The sequence below is a fragment of the Macaca fascicularis genome, chromosome 17, assembly GCF_037993035.2.
Source record: "Macaca fascicularis isolate 582-1 chromosome 17, T2T-MFA8v1.1".
Taxonomy (NCBI): Eukaryota; Metazoa; Chordata; class Mammalia; order Primates; family Cercopithecidae; genus Macaca; species Macaca fascicularis.
In genome coordinates, this window is record NC_088391.1 from 3,544,162 (window position 1) to 3,565,224 (window position 21,063).

Below are 21,063 nucleotides of genomic sequence, written 5' to 3' on the forward strand. Positions count from 1 at the left end.
TATTTGAAGATTTGTTTTTCTTACTTAAACTTTAACCATATGGAATTAATTTTATAAGGTCCTGGTATAAGCTCTTATTTATTGACTAGTCCATTATTCCCTGAATGATTCCCTGAATGATTAATAGTGTCACCAGTATTATATATTATGCTCCAAATTTACATGGCTTCTGATCCTCTCCTTATCAATTTTCTATCCCCGGAAAATATTATTTTAATTACCACTTATGCTTTTAGCATTATAAAAACTATTAGATATGGTAAGGTGACTTCATCTTCTCTATTTTCTCCTTTTCCTCCTCTTTTATCTTATTTAGAATTCTCTTGGATATTTTTCTCTTCCATGTGAAGTAGGGTCACCTTTTATTTTCAAATGCCCATTGCTAACTGGAGTGGAATGACATTGAATCTTTAAATTAATCTGAGTACAATTGACATTTTTGTATTTGCTTTTCCCATTTAGCAAAAGGATATACATCTCCATTTATTCTGATTTTCTTTGTCCTTTTTATAAACTTTGTATAGCTTTTTCCTAAAAAGATCTTGAACAACTTATGTTAAATGTATTCCCAATATCGTATAGGGTTTTTGTTAATATGAATATCTATTGTTTTACTATATTATTTCTCTCCATCTTACAAAAATTCTCTACTGTTTTCAAATACCAAACGTTTTGCATCTTCCTTTCCAATTCAAATGTCTTAGATCTGATTAAAACCTCTAGAGCAATACTAAGTGCTAGGGATGATTCCTAAATAGAATGAGAATGCATCTAATTTTTTACCACAAAATAGCTACTTTTAATAGATATTAAAGTTAAAAAAAAAATTCCACTTTACTAAGGATTATTACCATAAATATGAGCCAAATTTTGGAATGCTTTTTCTGCATTTATTGTGCTGAGCATATTGTCGTTCACCCTACTAAGGTGAACAATCTCAAGGATGTTTTTTCTATTGCTATACCAATTTTGCATTCCTGTGATAACTTTCACCTGCCCATGCTGTATTTCCTTTAAATACTACTATATTGCTATTCTTTTCTGTGTTTCTGGTGAGTTTAAAACATATTCATAAGTAAAATTGATCTACATTTTAATTTTCCTTGTCTAAAGTTGTTAATAGAATTGCATTCACTTTATAAAATAGATTGCATTATTATTTTTTTGCTATGTTCTCTGAATAATTTGCCTTAATGTTTTGTTAGAAGTTACGTGTAAAAATATCTAGTCTTGTCATCTGGAGGAATTTAATTAGAGACTAAAATAAAAATTTATTTGCTTTAAAAGTTGTTGGTTTAAGTTTTTTTTTAAAAAAAAAAGATAGCTTTTTCTTAAGATAATGCATGGAAGGTATGTTTTTCTACATATCTCTTATTTCATTGGTAGTTTCAAACTTTTCTTGTTTTAAAACATCTCTCTGCTCATTATAGTTATGCCTACTTTATAATTCTCACCATTGTTCATTTGTTCATTTCCTGTTACTGATTTCCTCCTGGTCATTCTGTTCATAGGATAGTTTATTCAACCTCTCAGAGAAAAATTTGAGCTTTTCTCTAAGATAAATATGTATTAATTATATATTTTTATAATTTATATAAATTTTATAATTATATAATTTATAATTTGTTGAATGAAATTATATAATTTTATTATATAATTATAATATTTAAAATTATATATTTATAATATTTATAGTTAAACATAAAATTTTATAATTTATATAAATATGTATTAACTGTATATTTTGCTAACAAAGTAAGACATTATTCAATATCTCTAACCTTCTGCCAAACTACAAGGATCTTGGAGGGGGGTTTTTGTTTGTTTCTCAGACGAGTCTTATTCTGTCACCCAGGCTGGAGTGCAGTGGTGCGGTCACCTTCAGGACTCACTGCAGCCTCTGCCTCCTGCGCTCATGCTCACAGCAGCCTTGAACTCCTAGGCTCAAGCAGTCCCCCCACCCCAGCCTCTCAAGTAACTGGGACCACAGATGGCGTGCCACCGCACCCAGCTAAGTTTTTGTATTTTTGGTAGAGACAGGGTTTTGCCCACATTGCCCAGGCTAGTCTCAAACTCCTGAGCTCAAGTGATCCACCTGCCTCTGCCTCCCAAAGTCCTAGAATTACAGATGTGAGCCACCACGCCCAGCCAGGATCTTGGTATATTTCAACTTTGCTCTTTGTCTTTTAATTTCTTCTCATTTTTATGTGAAACATTAGTATTTTCATGATCACAAATTAATTAAATTTGGTAAACATTTTAAAAATCATTTTTCAGTTCACTTTCTTCTCTGGCATGGAACAGACATTCAATCCAAAATCTTCTGTATTTATTTGCTTTTTACTGAAGTTTACCTTTTGTATTACTTTTAGCGAGAATCTGTGGTTTGGAAACTCTATTGGCCCTACATGTCTGAATATATATTTATTTTGTGTTCTTTGTTGAATGATAATATAGCTGAGTATGGACTGGAGCTTGACATTTTTTGTCCCTCAGTAATCCGGAAGGTATTGTCACTCCACTTCCTAGATTATTGCCTAGATCATTGATGTCGAGAAGTCTATTAGAACAATTGCTATTCTTGTATAGGTAAAAAAAGGGATTACAGGCGCACACTACCTCGCCCGGCTAATTTTTTGTATTTTTAGTAGAGACAGGCTTTCACCGTGTTAGCCAGGATGGTCTTGATCTCCTGACCTCGTGATCTGCCCTCCTCGGCCTCCCAAAGTGTTGGGATTATAGGCATGAGCCACTGTGCCCAGCCCAATTTTTTAACAGAAAATAACTTACATGAAGACAACCAACATTCACCATAAAATATACTCATGCAGTATATTAGAAGTGGCACAAAAAGGATGATCCCATGAAACACAAGTTACCAGTGCAAAACTATAAATGCCACGTCTATTAGCAAACTACAGTTCTGTTCTTCCCAACGTTTGATCTGAGTGAAAGAAACCATCCCTGAACTCATGAGACAAAGAATCACACTCGAAATGTTTTTCATAAACTCTCCAGAGGTATTTTGTAATGTTTCATTTTGAATTCTTATGTCCCTTGAGCCACATTCACTCCACTAAGATATGGTCACTCTACATTTCTGTAGCTCAAATTTAATTTCAGTATCATATCGCATGATTTATATTCATTACATTAATAGTCTGTCTTCTTACATGTATCTGTAGGTCACTATAAAATCTATCTCATCACCTTAGTTCCTATTTTTGGCTAAAGTGGCTCATTCTGAATATGTTCATCCTTTTGATCAGCTAATGCCCTTTAAAGTTCTATTTAATAATTCAATGCATCAAGCATCCCTTAAGTTTCTAGGATGAGCAAAAATATATGATAATGACTGCACTAACTTCTTCATCTTAAAAGCTAAGACAAAATGTCATGCACATACAGAGTGAACTTATAACATAAAATGAACGCTTTGCTTTGCATTTTTTGCTCTATTGTGCATAAATTCTGCAGATTCCAAGAGGAGGTATCATGGTGGTAAACTGAAATGGCAGTCCCCACTGGCATTTCCTTTTCCTTTGTATACACAGTAGGCAGATGTCATGATTAGACCTGACAGCTTGAATTTCGAACTCTAAAGGGAAAAGCCAAAAGACAAGGAGTCAGTGAGGTGGAAACGAGAAATGGAGCTGAGGGAACATGGGAAGAGGCAGGGCCCGTGTGGGATGAGTTGGACTAGCTCCAGTAACTACTGTCAGGGCTTGGGTCCAAGGAAATCTGGCAATGTTCTTTCTCCGTATCTGGCCTCCTATTGAATTGAAGAGACATGAACAATAGTGTGTGCATTGCTATATTAAAATCTCAGGAGTGTGTGTTTGCTCTTTGTTTGTTTTAATGACAATAATTGGGATTACCTAGAATGTTAAGTTCTGGGACACAAGATTTATACCAAGGGGAGACAAATTCAGAAGCTATATGCCACATTTTCACTTGGCCCTCGTATGAGCTGCAGATAGCTTCTGATGGAATATGGATATAGTAAATACATATTTGTGTGTGTTTGTGTGTGTGTGTGTGTACCTAACCCTGCACACACAGAGAGGGAGACAGTTTTGAAAGCCATGTTTTCTGAATTTAGGACATTTCTAGAGTTGGAATACATCAAGCCTGAAAGTTTATAAAAATTTTAAAAATGCAAATCAAAACCATAATGTGATACTGCCTTACTCCTACAAGAATGGCCATAATAAAAAAAAAAGCAGTAGATGTTGGCATGGATGTGGTGATTAGGAAACCAAATCTCCTAATGGTGGGAATGTAAACTAGTACAACCACTATGGAAAACAGTGTGGAGATTCCTTAAATAACTAAAAGTAGAACTACAATTTGTTCAACAATCCCACTGGTGGGTATCTATCCAGAGGAAAAGAAGTGATTATATGAAAAAGATACTTGTACATGCATGTTTATAGCAGCACAATTCACACTGTGAAAATATGGAACCAGCCCAAATGCCCATCAATCAACAAGCAGATAAAGAAATTGTGGTGTATATATATATATATATATATATATATATGTATATTTCTGTGTATACACACACAGATACACACACACACAGACTACTACTCAGCCATAAAAATGAATGTATTAATGGCATTCGCAGCAACCTGGATGGAACTGGAGAATATTACTCTAAGTGAAGTAACTCAGGAATAGAAAACCAAACATTGTGTGCTCTCACTCATAAGTGGGAGCTAAGCTATGAGGATGCAAAGGCATAAGAATGATACAATGGTCTTTGGAGACTTGGGGGAAAGGGTGGGAGAGGGGTGAGGGATAAAAGACTACAAATTGGGTTTAGTGTATGCTACTCAGGTGATGGGTGCACCAAAATCTCACAAATCACCACTAAAGAACTGACTTATGCAACCAAATACCACCTGTTCCCCAAAAACCTATGGAAATAAAAATTTCTAAAAAGTCAAAACAAAATTACCTAGTAAGGATTGGTATAAAAATGTAATTTAAAATCCACAAGAAATAAGCAATTTTTAAAGTTGAACTGTTAGAAAATCTTTAATTAGATATAAATATATCATAGGACCACATGTATTTATTAAGTAGATGTCAAGATGTCATTTTCAGTCATTTGAAAACATCTGGATTTATCTTAATAGGATAAGTTAATACAATAAATCAGAGACTATATACAACCAATATAGTTTCATTGATTTTAATTGCCAATTATTGCAGTGGAATCACTAGTTGCATTGGATACCCATTTCAGTAAATATATGTATAAAAAAATAATAATTTTTAAATGGGCTTTTGTTTGTTAGCAGTGAATATTTTGATATACAGGTGGGCTATGGTAAATTCAGACATCAGGACCGGAATCTTCAGAAACCAAAGAAAGTGAATTAAAGAGCTCTATGGAAGATATTCCTCTATGCTATCAGCTTCCTACTGCTATGCTTTTCTCTTCCTAGTTTATATTTATGTACATGTGCAAAATATTCCTCTTGATGGCAAATATCTATGAAATTGATTAGATAATTTTAAAATAAAGTTAATTTAACCCATTTATTATTATCTTCACAATTCTGAATGTTACATACAGGGCTGGTACCCAGTCATTTATAGCCAGCCATTTATAGTCATTCACAGCACTGATTGACTATGGCAGCAATGAATGAATTTTCACACCATCATCACCAACCATCACTGCAACCCCAACCATCACTGCACCGCCAGTCACAACACATCATCACACCATTACAGCACTACCAACCGTAACAGCATTTCCATACTGCTGGTACATCACAATACCATCAGAACATAGCCATATCATCAAGAAGTTTTTTTTTTTGTTTTTTGGGGTTTTTTTTGAGGCAGAGTCTCGCTCTGTCACCCAGCCTGGAGTGTAGTGGCACGATCTCGGCTCACTGCAAGCTCCACCTCGCGGGTTCACGCCATTCTCCTGCCTCAGCCTCCCGAGTAGCTGGGACTACAGGCGCCTGCCAACACGCCTGGCTAATTTTTTGTGTTTTTAGTAGAGAGGGGGCTTCACCATGTTAGCCAGGATGGTCTCGATCTGCTGACCTCGTGATCTGCCCTCCTCGGCCTCCCAAGGTGCTGGGGTTACAGGCATGAGCCACCACGCCAGGCCCCATCAAGAAGTTTTTAATAGAAAAAGGATAACTGTAAAAAATACATTTTAAGAATAGACCATAACAGAAAATATGTATTAAAAAAATATGCATTTTTCCTAAGAGTTTAGGTTAAGACAAATGATCTACTATTCTCTAAGAAGTTGTAATAGAAATTATGGTCTGATATTTTAGATATAGTTAATCCTTTAAAAAGGATTAATAGGAATGGAATATGCAAAAGAGAATATCAGCAAGAGAGCATGTGAAATAATTAGAAAACATCATTGAAAGAGGAAAATAGATTCACAAGAAAGGCAGAATCTCACCAACAGTTAAGTATTGCCCATTTCCTAGTTTTATCAGTCTGAGGGCCTAACATGCCTCTCTTTACAATCCAGCCATTGCTGCTAAATCCAGTCTATCAGACCACCGGTCAGCATGCACTACATGAGTGGCTCTTTGTGTATTCACATTGCTTCCTGAAGTGAGTCACTTTCAATGAGTTATTCTAGAAACTGCTGAAGTATTTTCCTCAAGTTTGATCCAGCCGTTGAGCCCTAACAGATCCTAAGACGAAGTCTGTTGGTGATAACACAGCTACCCTGGAGCTGAATCATGTAGGAAATTCTAGGCCTTAATCTAGACATTGTAAGCTAGATTTCATTTCCAACAGGTGAAATTTTCAGAATTTGATCATTGTAAATATTGGTTTGCATCAGGAATTAGGTGTCCATCATTTATGAATTGTATTTGTCATCAGGAATCTGAGTAAAAAATCAACTAATCTAGGGTTATGGCTATGATACTGATTTTAATCTCTAATAGAAGCATATTTAAAGAAACCAAGACACTATCACAAAATTTAAAATCTTATATATATATAGTATTCTAACTGCTAGAAAAATAAAAAATAATTAAACTAGCCAGGCGCGGTGGCTCATGCCTGTAATCCCAGCACTTTGGGAGGCCGAGGCAGGCAAATCACTTGAGGTCAGGAGCTCAAGACCAGCCTGGACAACATGATGAAACCCCATCTCTACTGAAAATACAAAAAAAAAAAAAATTAGCTGGGCATTGTGGCGGGCACGGTGATGGGCACTTGTAATCCCAGCTACTTGGGGGGCTGAGGCAAGAGAAACCCTCGAACCTGGGAGGCAGAGGTTGTAGTGAGCCGAGATCGCAACACTACACTCCAGCCTGGGTGACAGAGTGAGACTCTGTCTCAAAAAATATAATAATAATTAAACCACTACCATATTGAACAAACTCCTTCAATTATTTTCTTTGAAATGCTGATTTCATTAGAGTAAAAAAATACTGAGTTTGCAGTTTTTAAAAAAGATCACCCTAAATTGGCTTTTGTATAAGCTGGATTCTTTCAGACAGTATGATGTGAAAAGACAGAGATAAATATCATCAACATGATTCCTTGAGTTTCTTCCTTTACTGATTCAAACATCTTCCCACACCCTTCTGTTCTATCGTCTGACGTAATACGTAAACCTACAGCATGTGTGTCGACTTGCCTCCAAAGGATATTGATGGAATTTTCTTTCCAGGGAGGAATCTTAGCCATTTCCCGGCCTAGTGGTGGTGCACAGACTGACCTGTTTCCTGAACTCTGATGGGAGTTTCTGTTCCCAGTTTCCCAATAAGCCAGTGTTGAAAGTATCCACTGAGAACATAATGGCTACATCATATGTGTTCCCTTGTCTGCACTATCGTGGTTTTAATGTCTTAACATTTCCCTTCTATTCATCCACACATGCATGGCTCCCCGCCTCCCGCTGCTAGAATATGTCACCACAAGGCACAAATTATGTATTTCATCACTATTTTCCCATCCCCAAGCGCAGAATCCTGCATGTAGTTAGTACTTGTTAAATAGTCAGTGACTCACTGAATGAATGAATGGATACGCAGGAATGACCTGCAGCCACTTCCCCAGTTGATGTATTCACTCATCATAAAACTTCTATGAGAGCCTGGATGAGTTTTCTCAGTTCAAGAATAGCAAACCCCTAAAGCCATAATTTTATGGGATAAGGTAATGTTGAGAATAAATTTCCCCACGGTAAAATTAAGGGACTCCCCAAATTTTTTATATTATTGTACTTGATTTGGGAAGAGTCCTTATAAATCTGAACCATCTACAAAAAAGGAATGAAACTTAGTAAATAGCCAAGTTTACTTGGTACTATCTTAAGATTAAAAGCAAGATTATAAATAAAAGTGAGAATTTTTTAGTCTTTGGTGCTCAATTGTAATGCTTATTAGAACATTAAATGTCCTGAATATCTTACATGCTGGTACTTTTCCTTAATTGTAAAATAAGATTATAAGAACAAAATAAAACAAACCTCTTTAGTCCCATTTCTCTAGCAGCTCCTACTTGAGCTTTCTTCTACTTAATAAAAGAAATGATACTAGTTTAGATGGCTCAAAATTGCCTTGAACACTTAGATAAATGCATTTGTGGTGTGCAGTATACATTGCCTTGGTGTATTTGTTTATCTTATATCTGAGACTACTCTGTTTAAATAGAAAATGGTCACAAAGTGTTTCTTTTTATCTTTTAAGGCAGAAAAATGACATGTAAGACACTGCCTTGAAACTATGTCAATGCATCGGTGAATAAACACTCTTATCTCCATCACCATAATGGAGAGTCAATTCGGTATTGAGGTGCAAGGTGATACGCTCTCCAACATGGAAATTTTTCATCAAGTGTATGCTTGAATTTCTAATTATTTCCTGATAGAGACTTTTTTTTTTTTTTTAAGTTTTTCCCAAAAGCTGTTTAGCTAATCCATCTGGCTAATTTCACAGTGAAACTGAATTAATTACCTATTCCCATCTCTGTCCCAAACAACTGTTTCTACAAACAAAACTACCTAAACGTATGCTAGCTAACAAAAATCAAAAGGAAACGCTAAGACTAAACACTTAAGAATGTGTCCTTAATTCTGAGAAACTCACATTATGGAGTAGCCTAAAGAGACATGATGACTAAATATAATGTTGGATCCTGGAACACAAAAAAGAATGTTTGCTAAAAACAAAGGAAATCTGAATAAACTATGGACTTTAGTTAATAATAATGCATCTATATTGGTTAATTAACTATGACAAATGAACCACAGTAATATAAAATGTTAATAATGGGGAAAACTGATGGATGAATAAAGAAAGTGTGGCCTATATATACAATGGAATACTATTCAGCCTTAAAGGAAAATAAAATCCTGTCTTTTGGGGGATGGAACTGGAGGACATCATGTTAAGTGAAATAAGCCAGACACAGAAAGACAAATACCACCTAATCCACATGATCTCATACTTATGTGGAATCTAAAAACAGGAACTGGGCCTGGCACGATCGCTGATGCCTGTAATCCCAGTACTTTGGGAAGCTGAGGTGGGGGGGATCTCTTGAGGTCAGGAGTTCAAAACCAACCTGGCCAACTTGGTGAAACCCATCTCTACTAAAAATACAAAAATTAACCAGGCGTGGTGGCACACATCTTTAATCCCAGCTTCTCGGGAGGCTGAGGCAGAATGACTTGAGCCCAGGAGGCAGAGGCTGCCATGAGCCAAGACTGAGCCACTGCACTCCAGCCTGGGTGACAGAGCAAGACTCTGTCTCAAAAAAATAAAAAATAAATAAATAAATAAATAAATAAACTGTTGATCTCAGGGAAGGAGAGAGTAGAACCATGGTTACCAAAAACTCCAGAAACTGGGTAGAGGAACAGGGAGGAAGGATGTAGAGAGGTAGGGTAACTATGATTAACCATAAGGTATTACATATTACAAAATAGCTAGAAGAGAAGATTTTGAATGTTCTTATAACAAAGAAATGATAGACAATTGCACGTGGTTATGGTTACACTAAATACCCTGATTTAATCATTATATAACATATATGTGTATCAAAACATCAAATGGTACCCCATAAATAGGTATAACCACACTTTGTCAATAAAAATAATAATAGGGGAAACAGTACGAGGTATATGAGAACTCTCTGCACTACCTTCATAACTTTTCTGTAAATATAAATCTATTCTAAAATAAGAAGTGGATTAAAAATGCTTTCTCTTGTTAATTGAATAATTTTTACTCAGAAACATTTTCAGTATGTTAGAATTAATATGAAGATTTGTATGCAATCTCATCAAATAAAAGATAGAGCTGAAACTTGGACAAAATATGTCCTACATTTAATTTTGTAAAATTGTGTATTTTCCTAAGCTTATTTTCAGGTGACTAATGAAGCATCTAGGTAAAAATGAGTTGACAAAATTTACCAAAGTTTTAAAACATTATGAGCTGTTAAAGTAGTTGATGAACGTATTTAGGAATTATACAAAATAGTCTCCTCCAGGGGACCTTGTACTATGGAAATAGCTCATTTTGGAGATTACTCCATTTTATCCAATAGTTGACAATGGAGGGCAATCACCACGTTACAGGTAAAGGGAATTCCATAGATTCACAAGGTCAGCGATGGTCCAGGGACTGCTTTTTAGAACGCAATGTCCTGCTAACTGAATAATTACAGGAATCAGAAATGACAAGAGAGGTTCTGAGCCTTCTATCTATGATTCATGTGGAAAATGATTCATTTCCAAAATCTTTCTCTCATGTATTAATAAACATCTACCAGAGCTGTGGATGATGAAGAGGAAAATGGAATTCATGATATGAGTTGTTAATATTTTACCATCATAAAATTCACAGAAATTAGGAGCCTGCAATTTTCCTTTATTCCAAGAAATATGTTTTCTGTATCACCAAATGGAACTGTGTGTGCGTAAACACAGGCCACAAGGAGCAGAGGCTCATCAGATCTGTTGAGAAAGCTACCAAGTGGAAGAATAAATCAGAAACAGGGGTGCTCATGCCCTTATCCTGCAGAGTCGTTTATCATGTATGGATTGTTTGGATTTATTCTACCTTGCAGGAGGGAGTAGGAATGTGTTAAATCTTCCTTGTGCTTAGATTTGTGAAAAGTAGCTTTGAAGATTCTTTAAGAAAGCAAAATCTGTACTTAATTCAATGCATTAGCACCTATTATTAATCCTGAAATGGATCTTTTTCCTTTGTGATAAATCTGAGATAACAGTAGGTTCATGTCGGCATTCTCTGTCATGTGGCTGGCTCCTTGGAAAGATTTATGACAAACAGGCTGGGTCTAGGGAAAGGGTTACTTTTAAAAATCCAGCGGGATAAATGCGAGCTTCCCAGCGTCACCTCCGCTTGACTGCCTGTTTGCAAATGGAGAAAATCCTGAGATAGATTTCAACACACAGTATGATTACCAGAGCACAGACTGGTCAGCACGTTGGGGCGAGGGGGGAGCGCCCAAAGGTGAGCTATTTCCAGTAGAGGCCTATGTACAGATGACAAGAGGGACTCAATATTCTGGCCCTGTTGCATATGGGCGCTCGCGCTGATGCAAAGCGGCGTTCTGCACAGGGAAGGCGTGCGTGCTGGGCAGCAGGGCCCCCGCAGCGGGGTGTGGGTCCAGGGTGCTGGGCTTCAAAACCGCCTGAAACGCAGTCCAAACAGGAACACGAAGCCCTCTCAGGAGGGAGTGCCCTTTTTCCTCAACCATTCTTAATAAAATATTTGCAATGATTTGTCTTCATTTTACCATATTTATGAGGAATTGTGGCATCCCCACATCTATTTACAGCACTTACAGGTTTCTACACCAGAACAGGGTCTGTATCGGAAGAGCTGACGCCTCCTTCAGATGCGGGTTCCGTGGGTCGAATCCACGCCAGTCTGTGCCATAAAGTGCTCTTGCAAAGACTAAAATGTTAAAAGGCTGTTGGAAAGCCACGTGTGGTTTTGAAAGAACGAGAAAAAGAAACAGGGCCTTGCCAGGCCCTGGTAGAGAAAGCCTCAGTTAGAAAGAGCTTCATTTCAATGAACCGTCTCAGGTAAGGTGACACCGGTTTTGCTGACTGTCTGGTGACTCCGCCAGGCCTTCTGCAGTGGAGCAATGACTGGGCTCCCACAGCCCCTTCGCTGCACCTGTCCTGAGTGGCTCCTTGGGCACATCGCAGTTTACTTCCCGGGAGGGAGAGAAACCCAGGCTTCCAGGTGTCCGACTGTGTGGGTCCTGCACCCTCTTCCCTCTTTCAGCCCCTGGGCGCACGGCTTGAAGCCCTCCTGGGCCGGAGGACCTGGGCCGTCACTGCACCCCCGAGGCTAGGAGCTCGCGCTCACCTCCCAGTGACTCCAAAATGTGTGGCTGCATCTTGAGGAAGAGCAGACCCTGCCTGCTGTCCGCTCTCGGCGCCCTCCCTGGCCATGATGAAGCCGCCCTGTGACCCCCCAGCCCGCACTTCTGAGCAGCCGCGTCTCCAGGCCTCACTCTGTGTCAGCTACTTCAGGAGAGAATTACGAATGAGGTACTAATGAGGAATTTCATCACCTGTTTACCTTCACTGATCAGTGGCCCTCCTTTAATTTACCAGGAACACATTCTTTTTAGGCTGCTGTCAGCTGGAATGGCCTCTTATTTGAAGTGGTTGTAAAGTAACACATACCTGGGAAACTTTGGCTCTGTGCATGCCTTGGGCTCTGATACCACAGTCTACAGGAGGAGACAGGGAGCCAAACACAACCAGGTTTCCCAAGCAGAGAGGTGAGGTTAAATACCTGTGATTGCACCCACTACTGTTTTACTTCTTAACAAGGACCACCAATAATGTGAATCCATCAGAGACAAATTCTCATAATTTAGAATTAATCCTGAAACAAGAGGGATTATCCCCTATGCGGAGCTATTTCTTTTTGGAATCCATACCTAGGAAGGTGGTAGGAGCACACACAGGCAGCAAGAAAGAAAGGTCAAAGGAACTGGGTTCAGATCCCAACTCTGTGTAATGCCCGTCATCACTTCCCCTACTTCATCTTTAATTTCCTTACCTGCAAAATGAAAATGAAAATGCCTTTCCCACTGGATTGTGGGAAAAACAATGGCACAAAGTTAGAAAACAGTTTTTTACACTGTCTGGCACCAGTAGGTGATCATAAATGCCACTTTCTTTTTCATTTTCACAGCTACACAGATTCAATCCAATTTATTTCAAATCCACAGATATCTGTGTTGTAGAAAATAGGAAAACATCATTAAATAACTGTAACAACCAAGTAGCCATAAGATAGAAATTATAAGCAACTTCTTTAAGAATTTTATTTCCTATTTCAGCTTTAGATTTATTTTTCCATTCTTCATTTGTTTCCACATAAAATATTATTTTAAAAAATTGAACTCATGAAGATAGAAAGTAGAACGATGGATGCTAGAGGCTGGGAAGGGTTGGACAAGAGAGAGATAAAAGGAATTAGTGGGTACAAAAATACAGTTAGAAGGAATAAGATCTGGTGTTCATTAGCACAATAGGGCAACTATATAGTTAATAATTATTGCATATTTCAAAATAACTAAAAGAGCAGGATTGGAATGTTTCTAACACAAAGAAATGATAAATGCTTCAGGTGATGGGCACCCCAATTACCCTGATTTAATCATTATACATTGTATGCTTGTAACAAAACAACACATGTACCCCATAAATATGTACAACCAGTATGTATGCATAACTAAAAGGAAAAAATTAAAAAGAAAAAAGATTATGTCCTATTCTCCATAAAAACCTAGTTTACTGAATTCTAGTTACTAATTCTAATGTAATTCACCTTTGACAAAATTTCAGTGGCTTACGATGACCTAGCATGTAGAATCTAAACTCTACCTAGAACTCTACCGGGTTGGTGTAGCTGCCTGCGTTTACTAAATGTGTTAGTAGACACTAAAGGTACAAGTGACAGAAACTCAACTCAAACCAGCTTAAACTAAGTAGAGAATATATTGGCTTCCTTAACCAAGAAGGGAGCAAATTGGCCTTGGGCATGGTGGGATTCAGCAACGCGAATGATTTCCTCAGGAATCTTTCTCTTCTCCGTCTCTGGACTCTGCTTTCAGATATTCTGGCTTCATTGTTAGGTGGGCTTCCTCCTTCATTTCAATAAAACTTCTCAAGTAACATAGGGAGCAAAGTTGCCCATTGGAGTTCCAGGATTACAACATCACTTAAGCTAACAAATCCAGAGAGAAGAAATTATCTTTTTCCAGGAAATTCTAGCAAAAGATTTAGGAAGGTTGTTTTTGGTCCAGTCAGGTCATGTTTGAACCAGTTGCTGAGACCAGGGTGATAGAGAACTTTGATAAACAAAACTAAGATTACATGGCCATGTCTATGGCTAAAAGGAGGGAGGTCAAGCATATCAAACACATAAAGTGGGCTTGTTTGGTTTTTTACCAAAAAAATATGTTCAGTTACAAGGATAATTATAACAAAAGTGTACTAACTATTGGGCGCATAGACCACCATACCTCTCTTCCTGTCAACTCTAGTCAAGCCCTTAGGCTGACCCAGTGGTTTACTCATTCTTACTTGAATACAACTTCTCATGGATAGGGCAAGATGGTTCTTGGCGATAGTATGACCAGACTCTCCTTGATACTCTCCTGTAATTTTCATTTTCACAATTTTCCAGATCCCTGATCTTCCTGGTTTCTAAATTCTCATGCGTTTTTACACTGTTAATCTTGCACCTCTCTGACCAATGCCTAATTTGAAATATTAAGCCAGTTCCTGAACATGACTGACCTTATCCTGGCCACCCTACTGGCCTCAACTTCTCCCATCTGGCCTGATTTCTAAGAAACCCACATGTGCTTTGCAAAAAATGCTCCACTTCGTATTTCTTACCAATGTGTTGTAGGAACCTACCAAGCTGGAAATAGTATGCAGAGATAAATGTGTTGAAACACAGACTATTCTCCAAAATAGTCTCATTTTTTTGCCTTATTATGTATTTTCTGTCACTTTTAATAAATTAGTCTAAATTAATAAACTTTTCATTTTCTAGCCCCATTAATGTATTCATTATTTTCTAGAGAATCCCACGATTGGACTTTCAGATTATGTAAAGGGAAACTATAGACTTTCAAGTCATTTAAAGGGTACCATGATAAAATGAAAAATTATATGGATTTAAATTTAGCAGTCATAAGTTTCAACCCTAGTACTTCTAACCAGATGACTTCTTGCAAATCTCTTAATCTTAGAAAATCTATGTATCAATAAAATGGATTACCATCCTTAGCAGTTTGTAGTGAGACTAAGATTAGATATTGCCTGTCTGCCAATTGCAAGTATTTTTCAAATGTGTTTCCATTTTTATACTATTTACTATTTAGACTTTCTATTATGGTCCAGTTTTGTTCCTTCAACCAAATTAGATACTATTTGACAGAAAATATTCTAATTTATTACTGTCTACTTCTAGAATAGTTTTAAGAACATAGCAGATGCTCAATAAGTATTTATTTTGTGCCTGGCTCTGAAATATAATTGAAGGATAAATATTTGGCAGTTTTGATCCTTTAAATGTAAATGATGACCTCACTATGAAAATAATCTAACTCAAAGTCAAATCACTTAGGTAAACTATAATAGATGGCCAAAAAGAGCCATTGATTCTTTTTTTTTTTTTTTTTTTTTTAGAAAGAGGAGAAAGAGAAGAAAAGGAGGGGCAATTGAACTGAGAAGAATTGCCATTGTATATCATTATAAAATTGGGAATCAAGAAGGTGAAATAACTTTATAATAAAAACTACAAAACACTGATTAAAGATACTGAAGAAAACACAAACAAATGGGAAGATGTCCCATGCTCATAGATTGGAAGAATTAATCTTGTTAAAATGATCATATTACCCAAAGCAACCTACAGATTCAAAGCAATCCATTTCAAAATACCAATGATGTTCTTTACAAAAATAGAAAAAAAAAATTCTAAAATTTATATAGGACTACAAAAGACCTTGAATAGCCAAAGCAATCCTGAATGAAAACTTAAAAAGCTGGAGGCATCACACTGCTTGACTTCAAAATAAACTACAAAATTATAATAACAAAAACAGCATGGTATTGGAATAGACCAATGGAACAGAATAGATAACCCAGGAATAAATCCACCTATTTACAGCCAACTGGTTTTTTACAAAGGTGCAAAGAATGTGCAATGGGAAAAGGGCACCCTCTTCAATAAATGATGCTAGGAAGACTGGATAACCATATGCAGAAAAATAAAACTGGACCCCTATCTTTCACCATAAGAAATCAACTCAAAATGAATTAAAAACATAAGTGTAGGACCCCAAACTAAAATACTACTAGAAGAAAAAGAATAGGGCAAATGCTTCAGGAGATTGGTCTAGGCCAAGATTTTATGTTCAAGACTTCAAAAGCACATGCAACAAAATTGAATATAGACAAATGAGACTAGATTAAACTAAAAAGCTTCTGTACAGCAAAGGAAACAATAAATAGGGTGAAGATGCAATCTATAGAATCAAGGCAAATACTTGAAAACTATTCATCTGAAAAAGACTACTATCCAGAATATACAGGGAACTCAACAGGGAGAAAGAAAAATAATCCCATTAAGAAGTGAGCAAAGGATCTGAATACACATTTGTTAAAATAAGACATTCCAGTGCCAGTAGGTGTATTAAAAATTCTCAACATCAACAATCATCAGGGAAATAAAAATCAAAACCACCATGAGATATTATTTTACCCAGTTAGGATGGCTATTATCAAAAAAGACAGAAGATAACAAATGCCGCTGACAATGTGGATAAAAGGAAACTCTTATAGCCATTAGTGGGAATGTAAAATTAGTACAGTCTTATGTATTTATCCAAAGAAAAGGAAATCAGTATATCAAAGGGATACCTGCACCTCCATGTTTATTACAGCATTAGTCACAATAGCCAAGATATGGACTCAACCTAAGTTTCCATCAATGAATGACTGGATAAAGAAAATGTAGCATATATTCACAATGGAATACTATTCAGCCATAAAAAATGAAATTCTTTCATTTGCACCAACATGGATGGAACCGGAGGTTATTATGTTAAGTAAGTAAGACACTCCTGTGGGAGCTAAAAAGCTGGAGGTACAGAGTAGAATGATGGTTGTCAGAGGCTGGGAAGGCTGGAGGTACAGAGTAGAATGATGGTCGTCAGAGGCTGGGAAGGCTGGAGGTACAGAGTAGAATGATGGTCGTCAGAGGCTGGGAAGGCTGGAGGTACAGAGTAGAATGATGGTCGTCAGAGGCTGGGAAGGCTGGAGGTACAGAGTAGAATGATGGTCGTCAGAGGCTGGGAAGGCTGGAGGTACAGAGTAGAATGATGGTCGTCAGAGGCTGGGAAGGCTGGAGGTACAGAGTAGAATGATGGTCGTCAGAGGCTGGGAAGGCTGGAGGTACAGAGTAGAATGATGGTCGTCAGAGGCTGGGAAGGCTGGGAAGGCTGGAGGTACAGAGTAGAATGATGGTCGTCAGAGGCTGGGAAGGCTGGAGGTACAGAGTAGAATGATGGTCGTCAGAGGCTGGGAAGGCTGGAGGTACAGAGTAGAATGATGGTCGTCAGAGGCTGGGAAGGCTGGAGGTACAGAGTAGAATGATGGTCGTCAGAGGCTGGGAAGGATGGGAGTGGAAGGAATGAGGAGAGATTGGTTAATGGGTACAAACATACAGTTAGAAAGAATAAATTCTACTGTTTGACAGCACAGTAGTATAACTATAATTAACAATAATTTATTGTATATTTCAAAATAGCAGAAGAGAAGAATTTAAATATTCCCCAAATAATTGATAGATGTTTGAGGTAATGAATATCTTAAATACCTTGATTTGATCATTACACATTCTGTGCATGTAACAAAATATCACATATACCTCACCAGTATTTTTAATTGTTGTGTCAATAAAAGAAATTTTTCCAGAAAGTAGGAAAAGAAGAAAAGCCGCTTAACTCTTTATTCCAAAATCAGGTAAAGACAGTACAAGAAAAGAGAATCATAAACCTGGTGTTACTAATAAATACGTGTGATGTGTGGTATATCTGTGTGTGTGTGGGTGGGTGTGTGTATCTCTGTGTGTGTTTACATTTCCTTCAAAGTGTTAAATAGACATCATTTTGGGGTGGGAGGTTACAAAGATAAAAATAAAACTACCATATAATCTAGTGCAACTACTGGATATATGTCCAAAAGAAATGGAATCAGTACATTGAAGAGAAACCTTCACTCTCATGTTTATTGAAGCACTATTCACAATAGCCAAGATACAGAATCAGCCTAAGTATCCATCAGGGAATGAATAGATTTTTAAAATGTGGTATCTACACACAATGGAATACTATTCATCCATGAAACACAATGAAATTCTATCATTTGCAACAACATGAATGAACCTGGAGGACATTATTAATGTGAGATGTCAGACACAAAAAGACAGATAACCTCATGCTGTCACTCATATGTGGAATCTAAAAAAGTTGATATTATAGAAGTAGAATAGAGCTAGTTACCAGAGAATGGGAGGGTAGGGTAGGTGGGGGATGGGGAGAGGTTGGTCAGTAATTACAAAGCTACAACTAGAAAGGAAGAATAAGTTCTGGTATTCTATTGCACAGTAAGGTTAGCATAATAAATAATAAACTTTCATATATTTCAAAATGCCCAGGACAGAAGATACTGAATGCTGCCACCACAAAGAAACGATACAAGTTTAAGGTGATGGCTGTGCTAAATATTCTGATTTGATCACTACACAATGTATACATGTATTGAAACATCACACCGTATCACCGTATTCCATAAATATGTATATTATATATAAACTAAAAACAAAATTAAACTTTTTAGAAAACAGTACATATTTTCATACACTGGAAAACTAACTTCTTTACTAATAGACTGTACTGGTTGAATCCAGATTCCTAAACTGGGCTCCTGAGTTTGAACCACATCCCAGGGCTGTAATGTAAATCACACAACCTCTCCATTCCTCCTTTTCTTCTTGGCAAAATGCTGATAATAATAGAATCAATCACAGAGAGTTGTTGTGATGATTAAATGTTGACACGAACCTAACAGGTTTAGAATAGTGACCAACACTTGGTAATATTCAATAACTATTGTTTTCATTACTGTGGTAGGGATTTTTACAGAATGAGATTAGCACTCTGCTCTTGAAAACAGAATACCCTAGAATTTAAGAATAATTTCAATCCATTCAAGCTGCTTGATCTAGTTTGGGTATTTGTCCCCGCCCAAATCTCATGCTGAAATGTAATCCCCAGTGTTGAAGGTGGGTCCTGGTGGGAGGTGTTGGGGTCACAGGGGAGGATCCCTCCTGCCTTGGTGCTGTCCTTGTGATAGTGAGTGAGTTCTCAGAAGATATGGTTGTTTAGGTGTGTGGCACCTCCTGCCTCTTGCTCCTGCCTCTGCCACGTGACGTGCCTGCTCCTGCTTTACCTTCTACTGAGAGTAAAAGCTCCCTGAGGCCTCCCCAGCAGTTGAGCAGATGCTAGTGCCATGTTCCTGTACAACCTGCAGAGCCAGGAGTCAGTGAAACCTCTTGACTTTATAAATCATCCAGTTTCAGGTATTTCTGTATAGCAACGCAAGAATGGCCTAATACACTGCTCATTTATCAGGTCAACTCAGCCTCAATTTCATTCCTTCCTTTATCAACCAGCCCTGGTAATGCCTCCCACCCCTGACATGTTAAGATGCTCACCGGGTTACATGGAGTTACTTCCCTGATAAACCCATTGTAAGTAGAAAAATCTTAAGTAGAACCACAGTGAAGTTGAGGATATCGGTTATTTTCTCATTGGAACTCATTTCATTAGTAGCATCCATTCGGTTTTGTCATTGCTATCCATTCCCCTGTACTTTTTAACAACCTTAGCCCCATATATTGACCACTGAAATTCCAAACCTTTGGTGCTGCTGCATCATCACAGGCCAAACAAATTAGAAGATTATTTGCTAAACTTCACACAACTGTAAGATACACATGAATTGTTAACGTATTAGGAAATTTTTCACGAAAGCAAAATAAAGTAAAACATACTTTCATACTTATTTATGATCTCAAGTTTCTATTAACAGAAGGCTCCATTTTACAGACAGTCCACCTAGTGATCTTATTTGTTTACGAATCAATCCATTCTTCGTATTTATCTATCAACCTGTCAATCTTTAGAACTATTTATTATTTTCTGCTAGTCCCCATCTATTGTATCCAACCCTGTCTAGAGGATTATCTATTGCGGGTACTAATAAAGTCCCATATTATCTTTACACAAATGTAGACTATTCCCACTGCTTATCAAGCTTAACCAGGGTTTCCGGAGAATTACAAAAAAGATTCAATTAGTTTTTTTTTGTTTGTTTGTTTTTTGTTTTTTTTTTACCAGTTGTTAGCATTTCTAGTAAAAAGACTTGGGGGTAGTAGAATACTGCAGCTAGGGCTAAAATAAAATGTAGGACCTGTCTGTAGATTTCATTTAATTCTTTTACTACTTCTGAAATGGGAAAAGTTCCCTTGTCCCCTCGCAGGGCATGCGATGGGGGTGTGGCTCACTTCTTCAGTGCCCCACTGCTCAGTCCTTCAGGGGAGCATACAGAGGGGCAGGCTGTGGGGCTCGAACCCCTGAAGCCCCAGTGGGCATGTGTTACAGTGTGCTTCAGTTTTACCGCCCATAGGCGGCTCGTGTGAGTCAGCTCAATCGGACCCCTGCTTATTGCGAGTACAGAGGGATTTATGTATCCCCAGGTTCTTGCCCCAGCAGAATGGGATCACACCTGGGCTTGGAGAATGAGTACAAAGTTTTATTGAGTGGAGGCAGCAGACGGCAGAAGCCAGACGGAATGGAGTGGGAAGGTTTTTCCGTGGAGTCGGGCGGCTTCGTGGCCCAGGCTCTCTCCTCTGACTGCCCCAGCCGAACTCCACGTTGTTCTGTTTCTGCCAGTCGGTGGCCTGGCCTGCC

At 37.7% G+C, this 21,063-nt stretch overlaps 1 long non-coding RNA gene across 2 annotated transcripts in view; it reads left to right on the top strand.

Moving 5' to 3' along the window:
- The window catches only part of LOC123569868 (uncharacterized), a 662,349-nt gene extending 644,000 nt beyond the window's left edge, over positions 1-18,349 (top strand). Inside the window, exons 4-5 of one of the 2 annotated variants that reach the window (XR_010582501.1) lie at positions 12,276-12,544; positions 15,713-18,349. This is a non-coding gene — a long non-coding RNA (uncharacterized lncRNA). The remainder of the gene's footprint in view (positions 1-12,275; positions 12,545-15,712) is intronic. The other variant, XR_010582502.1, reaches the window with a different exon arrangement.
- Positions 18,350-21,063: the final 2,714 nt, after the last annotated feature.